Source organism: Rousettus aegyptiacus, unplaced genomic scaffold (genome assembly GCF_014176215.1).
Source record: "Rousettus aegyptiacus isolate mRouAeg1 unplaced genomic scaffold, mRouAeg1.p scaffold_m13_p_14, whole genome shotgun sequence".
Taxonomy (NCBI): Eukaryota; Metazoa; Chordata; class Mammalia; order Chiroptera; family Pteropodidae; genus Rousettus; species Rousettus aegyptiacus.
The window spans coordinates 6708527-6714724 of NW_023416289.1; positions in this window are offsets into that span (position 1 = coordinate 6708527).

Consider the following 6198-nt stretch of genomic DNA (forward strand, 5'->3'; position numbering starts at 1 on the left):
GGGAGACCATTCTAGAGAGGTGATATTTAAGCAGTTATCTGAATTAAGTGAGGAAATCATGCAAAGGATCTCGGGGAAGAGCATCCCAGGTTGAAGAAACAGCAGGCGCAAAGGGCCTGAGGTTGGAAGAAGCTTGCATCGTTTGAGGAAGAGCAAGAAGGCTGTGGGGCTACGTCTACACCCAGTGTCCCTCGTGCAGAGGACATAGGGAGCGGAGCCCCAGCTGGACCACGGGGTTTGAAGCACGAGCCTCTAAGGTCAGGGAATTGCTTGTTACTGCAGCGTAACCTGGCCTATCCTGCCCGCACCCCCAGGAAAAGAAAGAAATGAGAAGAAGGGGATGACTGGGCACACGACTGGGAGAAATTGGGATGGAAATGAGATCTCCCCTGTGTGTATTTCCAGACTATCTCCAAGCGCAGCTCAGCCCTCCCAGGGAGTCCCCGCTCCTGTCCCCTCCAAAAGCCATCCAATGCGACTCAGTGTGACACAAAGGGAAGGGAATCTGTCTTCGGCAAATGTGGCCTTTAATGGCAGCAAAGTGCTTTGAAGATGAAAAGTTGCCCGTGAGTGCTAAGCATTATTATTCGGTATCAGATGTCAGTAGGCACTTAAAAAAAAAAAAAAAAGATTCAATTAAACTGCCTTGCCATTGTTTTATGATACAACCATCAGACATTTTCAAAAGGGTCAAGGCATGACAGGAATATTTAACTCCTAGAAGGAGCAAAGAGTAATTGGAGTGAATTGGAGGATGAGCCAGGAACGGAAAGACCAGGTGTTAGTTTAGCAGCGGGATTCGTGGGCAAGTGTGGCCTCACGAAAGTATAATGGAGTTAGTGGACTCACTTAAGGAGCCCAAGTGTACAGAGCTAGGGGGACGGGCGGGAGAGAGCCTAGGCCCCCGCATCTGAGCGTGGTCAGGTAAAGCTGAGACAACCACCCTTGGACATAAAGAAGCGTGGTGGGTGCACACACGTGTGATCACCGGCATTATCAGTGTCTCCGATATAAGAGACCCGCAAGCTGCGCTGGAAGAGGCCAGGAAACCCTCACCTCGGCCCCGTGCCCCACACTTCGCGTTTGCTCCTGGACTGCTGTGGTCATTCAGTGCTGGGCATTTCATTACAAACGAGATGGACGAGGATGAGGAGGAAACTTACACCATAAAGAAGGAGAAGGGACGCTTGGAATTGTTGGGTGGCTGGGTGCAGCCAGGAGGCAAACGCCTTAAGGTGTAACGTTTCGTGGTCTGGGCCTAAGGTTCTACCATTACGGGGCGTGAGGCTGGGGGTGGGGGGTGGTCGCAGTTTCGATCCCACTTAAATGTACCCGCTTTATTCTGTATAACTGATCTCATCGTCTGTCCGAGTCTCTCGCTACTGGGGATGTGCGTTGGGTGGTAGAATGGGTATTTTAAGCTTGCTAACTAAAGAGGGCTCTTCAATTTGCATCACCTCCTCTCAGTTAAAATAGTCCCTTTCAGTCCTCGTGTTGATGACCCTGGGGTGGAGGGGCCTCTTATTCGGGGACTCTCTGGTGCCTGCTGCAGAGTGCCTACCGGGGTCTGCTTTGCTCCCGGGGGTCTACGCCATCTGGCCATTTGAGCTGTCGGCCCCGGCGTCCCCAGCGCCAGGAGGGTGGTCAGAGCCTCTGTGGCACACTGTTTGCTTCCCTACCTGCCCAAGCCCTTCAGTTTCCCCTCACTTGTCACCTGCCAGGAAGGGGCTCTCCATTTCCTCTTCCTGTCCCGCATGGACTCCTCCTTCCCAAGGTGTCAGACTGACCCTTTATTTGGCGCGCTCATGGCGGAACATGCAGGCAGCATTCTTCATAGAGGAGCTGGACGAAAACCACAGGCATTTAATACTTTTTAAATACTTTCTCCATTATAAGAGGTGCATTTCTTCAGCCTATGCTCAGGGACCTCGTGGCAAGAAAAATGAAGCTCTATCCCCGACCAACCAAGCTTTCATCCAGGCCGCAAATTAATAATGTGTAATAATCATCACTATGAAGCGCTAACTACTTCCCAGATAGTCTGCTAAGTGTCATATCTGTCTGTGTGATTCTCACGGCATCGCCATGAAAAAGGTAGAGAGAGGAAATGGTGATCAGAGAGGTGAAATGAATTGCCCCGTGTCACACAGCTAGTGAGCGACTGAGCCAGGATTTGAACCTAGACAGTCTATTTCTAAGGCGGGAGTTGGCAAACCATGGTCCACGGACCAATTTCAACCCGCTACACATTTTCGTACGATCTACAAGCTAAGGATTTTGAATACTTAGGGGGAATAAACGTGCGATGGAGACCATAGATGGCCTCCGAATGCTTACCGGAACACATATACCAAAATGGTTACTGGAACAACTATATCCAATTAAGACTTCCCAGAATCCTCCCCCTGTGCACACGGCAGGCGTGGAGAAGAAGGACGTATTAAGTAGCATCTACTGGGCTCCGCTTACGTTCCAGGCACCAGCCGAGCCCCTTCGTGGTTATCAGCTTGTCGAGTCATCTCACAGCCTCTAGATGATAAGGAAAAAGAGGCCTCGCGACAAGTGGCAGAGCCAAGGCCACATTTGAAGGGCACAGGCCTGGGTCTCTTACGGCTCATCCGCGCCAAGCTCCTAGTTTTATGGATTCCAAACGGCAAGCCCCTCACATCTCGGGGAGGCCGGGAGCAGCTGGACGAATGCTGCAGACTCTCTCCTTGCCTTTGACAGAAAGTTTCCCTCGACTCTGCTGGCCCTCCCCTCCCCCCTCACGTCCAAATCTTTCGGAGTCCGCCAGCCCCACCCGGCCAGTTTCCTCTCCCCTCCCGGCCTTCCTCCTCACCCACCACCACTGCTGAGTCTGCCAGGACGACTCCAACTACAAATCAAGCGAAGGGAAAGACTGCACTGATATGATCTGAGCGAAGGAAGCACAAGACCCGGTTTTCTCTCCACATCATACGGGAAGCTCTGGGCCACGTGGGGAGCCGGCGTGGGGCCTTTTGATATTTGCCTCTCTGCAAGTAACAAGCGGAAGGACACCACCTCCTCCATGCAAACTCACAACAGCAGGTTTCCAATCAACTTGAAACAGACCCAGAGATGAAAAACAAAGAAGGCAAGCGAAGGAGGAAGAGAGGGACGATTGTTGTTTAGAGAGCTTTAAGGACGAGGAGACTGTTTAAAAGTCACTACAGGACACATTAAAGAGCTTTACCAAGTCCCCAACGCAGCCCTGGCCAGAGTCGGCCTGGCCAGGGCCCTCCTGGGACTCTGGCTAGTCCCATTCAGGACGTGGCCACGTGGCCGTTGTCTACGCACCTGAGATGGGAATCCTGAGAGCCAGGGCCAGGGAGCTGTCCCCGGACATGTCTAGACTGCAGCTCGCACAGTCGCTTTCACCAGCTGGGGCAGCAGGTCGTGACTGTCCTCTGAGACCCTTATGCTCCTTCTGCAGCACCAGAATCTCTGTGACTTCTCAAGGTGCCACCTGGAGATCAGAGCCCTTGCATCATTGCGACACGCTCTCCCTGCCACAGGGACGCCAAAAGTCATCAGGAGCCGCGGGCAAAATACATACAGACAAAAAATAACGGGAGTGTTCTCCTCGAGAGAGGAAGGAGCTACGTAAGAAAACGTCCCTACTCTTAGTCGAATCCTTTCTGGCATGATCGTTTTGTTTTGTTTGTTTTTTGTTTTGTTTTGTTTTATAAATCTTATTATTCCAACAACTCCGTCATCATTATTTTACAAGTGGTGGCATTAAGGCTCCGAGAAGTCAATTGACTTGCCCAAGGATGACACGTTATTAAGTCATGGAGCCAGCACAGGGCTGTCTGGTTTGAAAGCTTGAGCTCCTTCAGGTAATATCTACTTCTACGCATCTTAAAATGGCCATGTGACCCCCCCCACACACACGCACGCACACTTGTGTGCATTGTGAAAGCAGGGTCCTGTTGAGCCTGAATGTTTCTTGAAAATGGCGCCAGACTTGCTTGGACTTGGCACCTGCCTGAGCCGGTGCTTGTCAGCGCAGTCCACTCTGCGGGCGAAGCTAGAAGGTAGTCTCCTGCTGTTGACGTATGCTCTGTGCTCAGGCGGACGTCTCCATCCTTGACCCCCCCCCCTCAGCTCCCCCTACAATCTGTGGACCCCCTTCAAACGTTCTCCCTGGCCGCCCCTCGGATCCTCCCCATCTTAATAACGGCACCACCACTCGTTTAACTGATCCGGCCGAATGCTTTGGTGGTAACTGTTTGACGAGGCCAGAAATTTAGCCCCAGACCCTTCCCCAAAGGCCCAAGGGATCTAAACCTGTGGGTGCGGAGTGAGCGACTAGAAAGAATGGCTAGGTGGGTGGGGCGGGGCTCCCGAGACCTGTCATACAGAGAGGTGACGTCACAGGAGAACGTGCGAGTCTTTACGAAGAGACAAGGCCTCGGCAGGGGCATTCGAACTTGTAGGAGAGAAGAAAGCCCCTGAGGAAAGGTTTGGGCCTGTGGGTCAAAGCCAGGCCTCGATCTATCACTTGCATAGCACTTCCTGTGCGCCTGGCACTGCTCAAGCGTCCTAACCGTCGTGCGTCTATTAACTCACTTAATCCTCACAATAGCACGGGGAGGGAGAAGGTTTCTTTCTCTCCCACATAAAATGCCCAGAGCCGGCGCACGGCGTTTGGTTCGGCATTCCTCGGCGGCGGGGGCCTTTATGCCTTCCATCTTGTTGCTCTGCTCTGCATCGCTCGGGGGGCCCGCTGGAGCTGCGGGCTTCACGAAGGGTTCCCGCCTACCGGAAGCAGGGGAAGATGTACAGGAAGGAAAACGTGAGGACGTGCCTCCGGGGAAGGCCCTCTCCAGAAGGGACGCCTATCAATCGCTTCCACATAACGCCCGCCAACCAGAACGTAGTCACGCGATCGCGCCTAGCTGCAAGGAAAGCTGGACGACGTATTATTCTAAGCAGCCACGTGTCCTTTTAAAAGCTAGGAGTCTCTCTTATGGAGGGAGCACTGAAAATACAGAGTAAGGGACGATAAGGGAATTCTGCCACCCAGATTGGGTAAGCTGACCAAGAACACCCCAGAGAGCTTCGGGATGAGTTTACATGGCGTATTAATTATCTATCACTGCATAAGAAATTCCTCCCAAACTTAGCAGCTTAAAACACCAAACGTGTCATCTCGCATGGCTTCTGAGGGGTCAGGAATCTGGAAGCAGCTCAGCCGGGTGGTTCTGAGGCTGCGGCCATCCTGTTGGCTGGGGCGGCTGTCATCCGAAGGCTCAGCTGAGGCTGGAGAGCCCGCTCCCAGACTTACTCACGCGGTTATGGGCAGCCCCTGTTCCCCAAGCACTGTTGGTGGGAAGCTTCGGGTTTTTGAAGTGCGGGTCTCTCCAAGGAGCCTGATTTCTCCAGAGCACAAGATACGAGGGAGAAAGGTGAGAAAGAAAGGTAGAGATGGGTGGGAGGAGAGAGAGAGAGAGAGAGAGAGAAAGAGAGAGACCAAGATGAAAGGCACAGACCAACCCTGGTGCAAGGTGGGGGAGGATGACTCAAGCATGTGAATACCCGTGTGTCATTTCAAAGGCTGGCCACTAACCATGGGTCGGTAAATGAGAGCCAGGGGTGGGATACAGCTCATCAGCAGAGAGAGTTCCTTGAAGACCAGAAGACTGTACAGGTCCAGGAAGGTTAGCTGGCCCTAGACAGCAGTGGGGCAAAGGTTAAGGAATGTATCAGAATGTCCCTTGGGGTTGCCTCCTGATACTCACCCAACCGCCAATAAGGGGTAAATCTTTTTACCAGTTCAGGGAGAGAGACAATTTTACTAGCATGTAATAAATAGTTTGCACTACAACCCACAGTACACAGGACTCAGATGCCAAGCTGATAAAACCCTTGGTGGAGTGTGGACCCAGGGCGCAGCCAGGGACACGAACCTACACAGGGCTTTGCCAGCTTCTCAAGGACCACTGCTCACCTCTTGAAAGCACTGATAGGGACAAGCTAGCCACTCCAAAGATGGACCGTCTCCACTGGGCCATTACCTGAAACTGGAAACCCAATGCCATATGGATGGCATAAGTTATTATAAAGGCGATTAAGAGCTCACCTCCATAGCCAGATGCCAAGGTGCAGGCCTCAGCTAACTTAGCTCTTTCTGGGGGTGGTGGTGGGGGGGAGTCTTTAGTGTTGTTTTCTCCC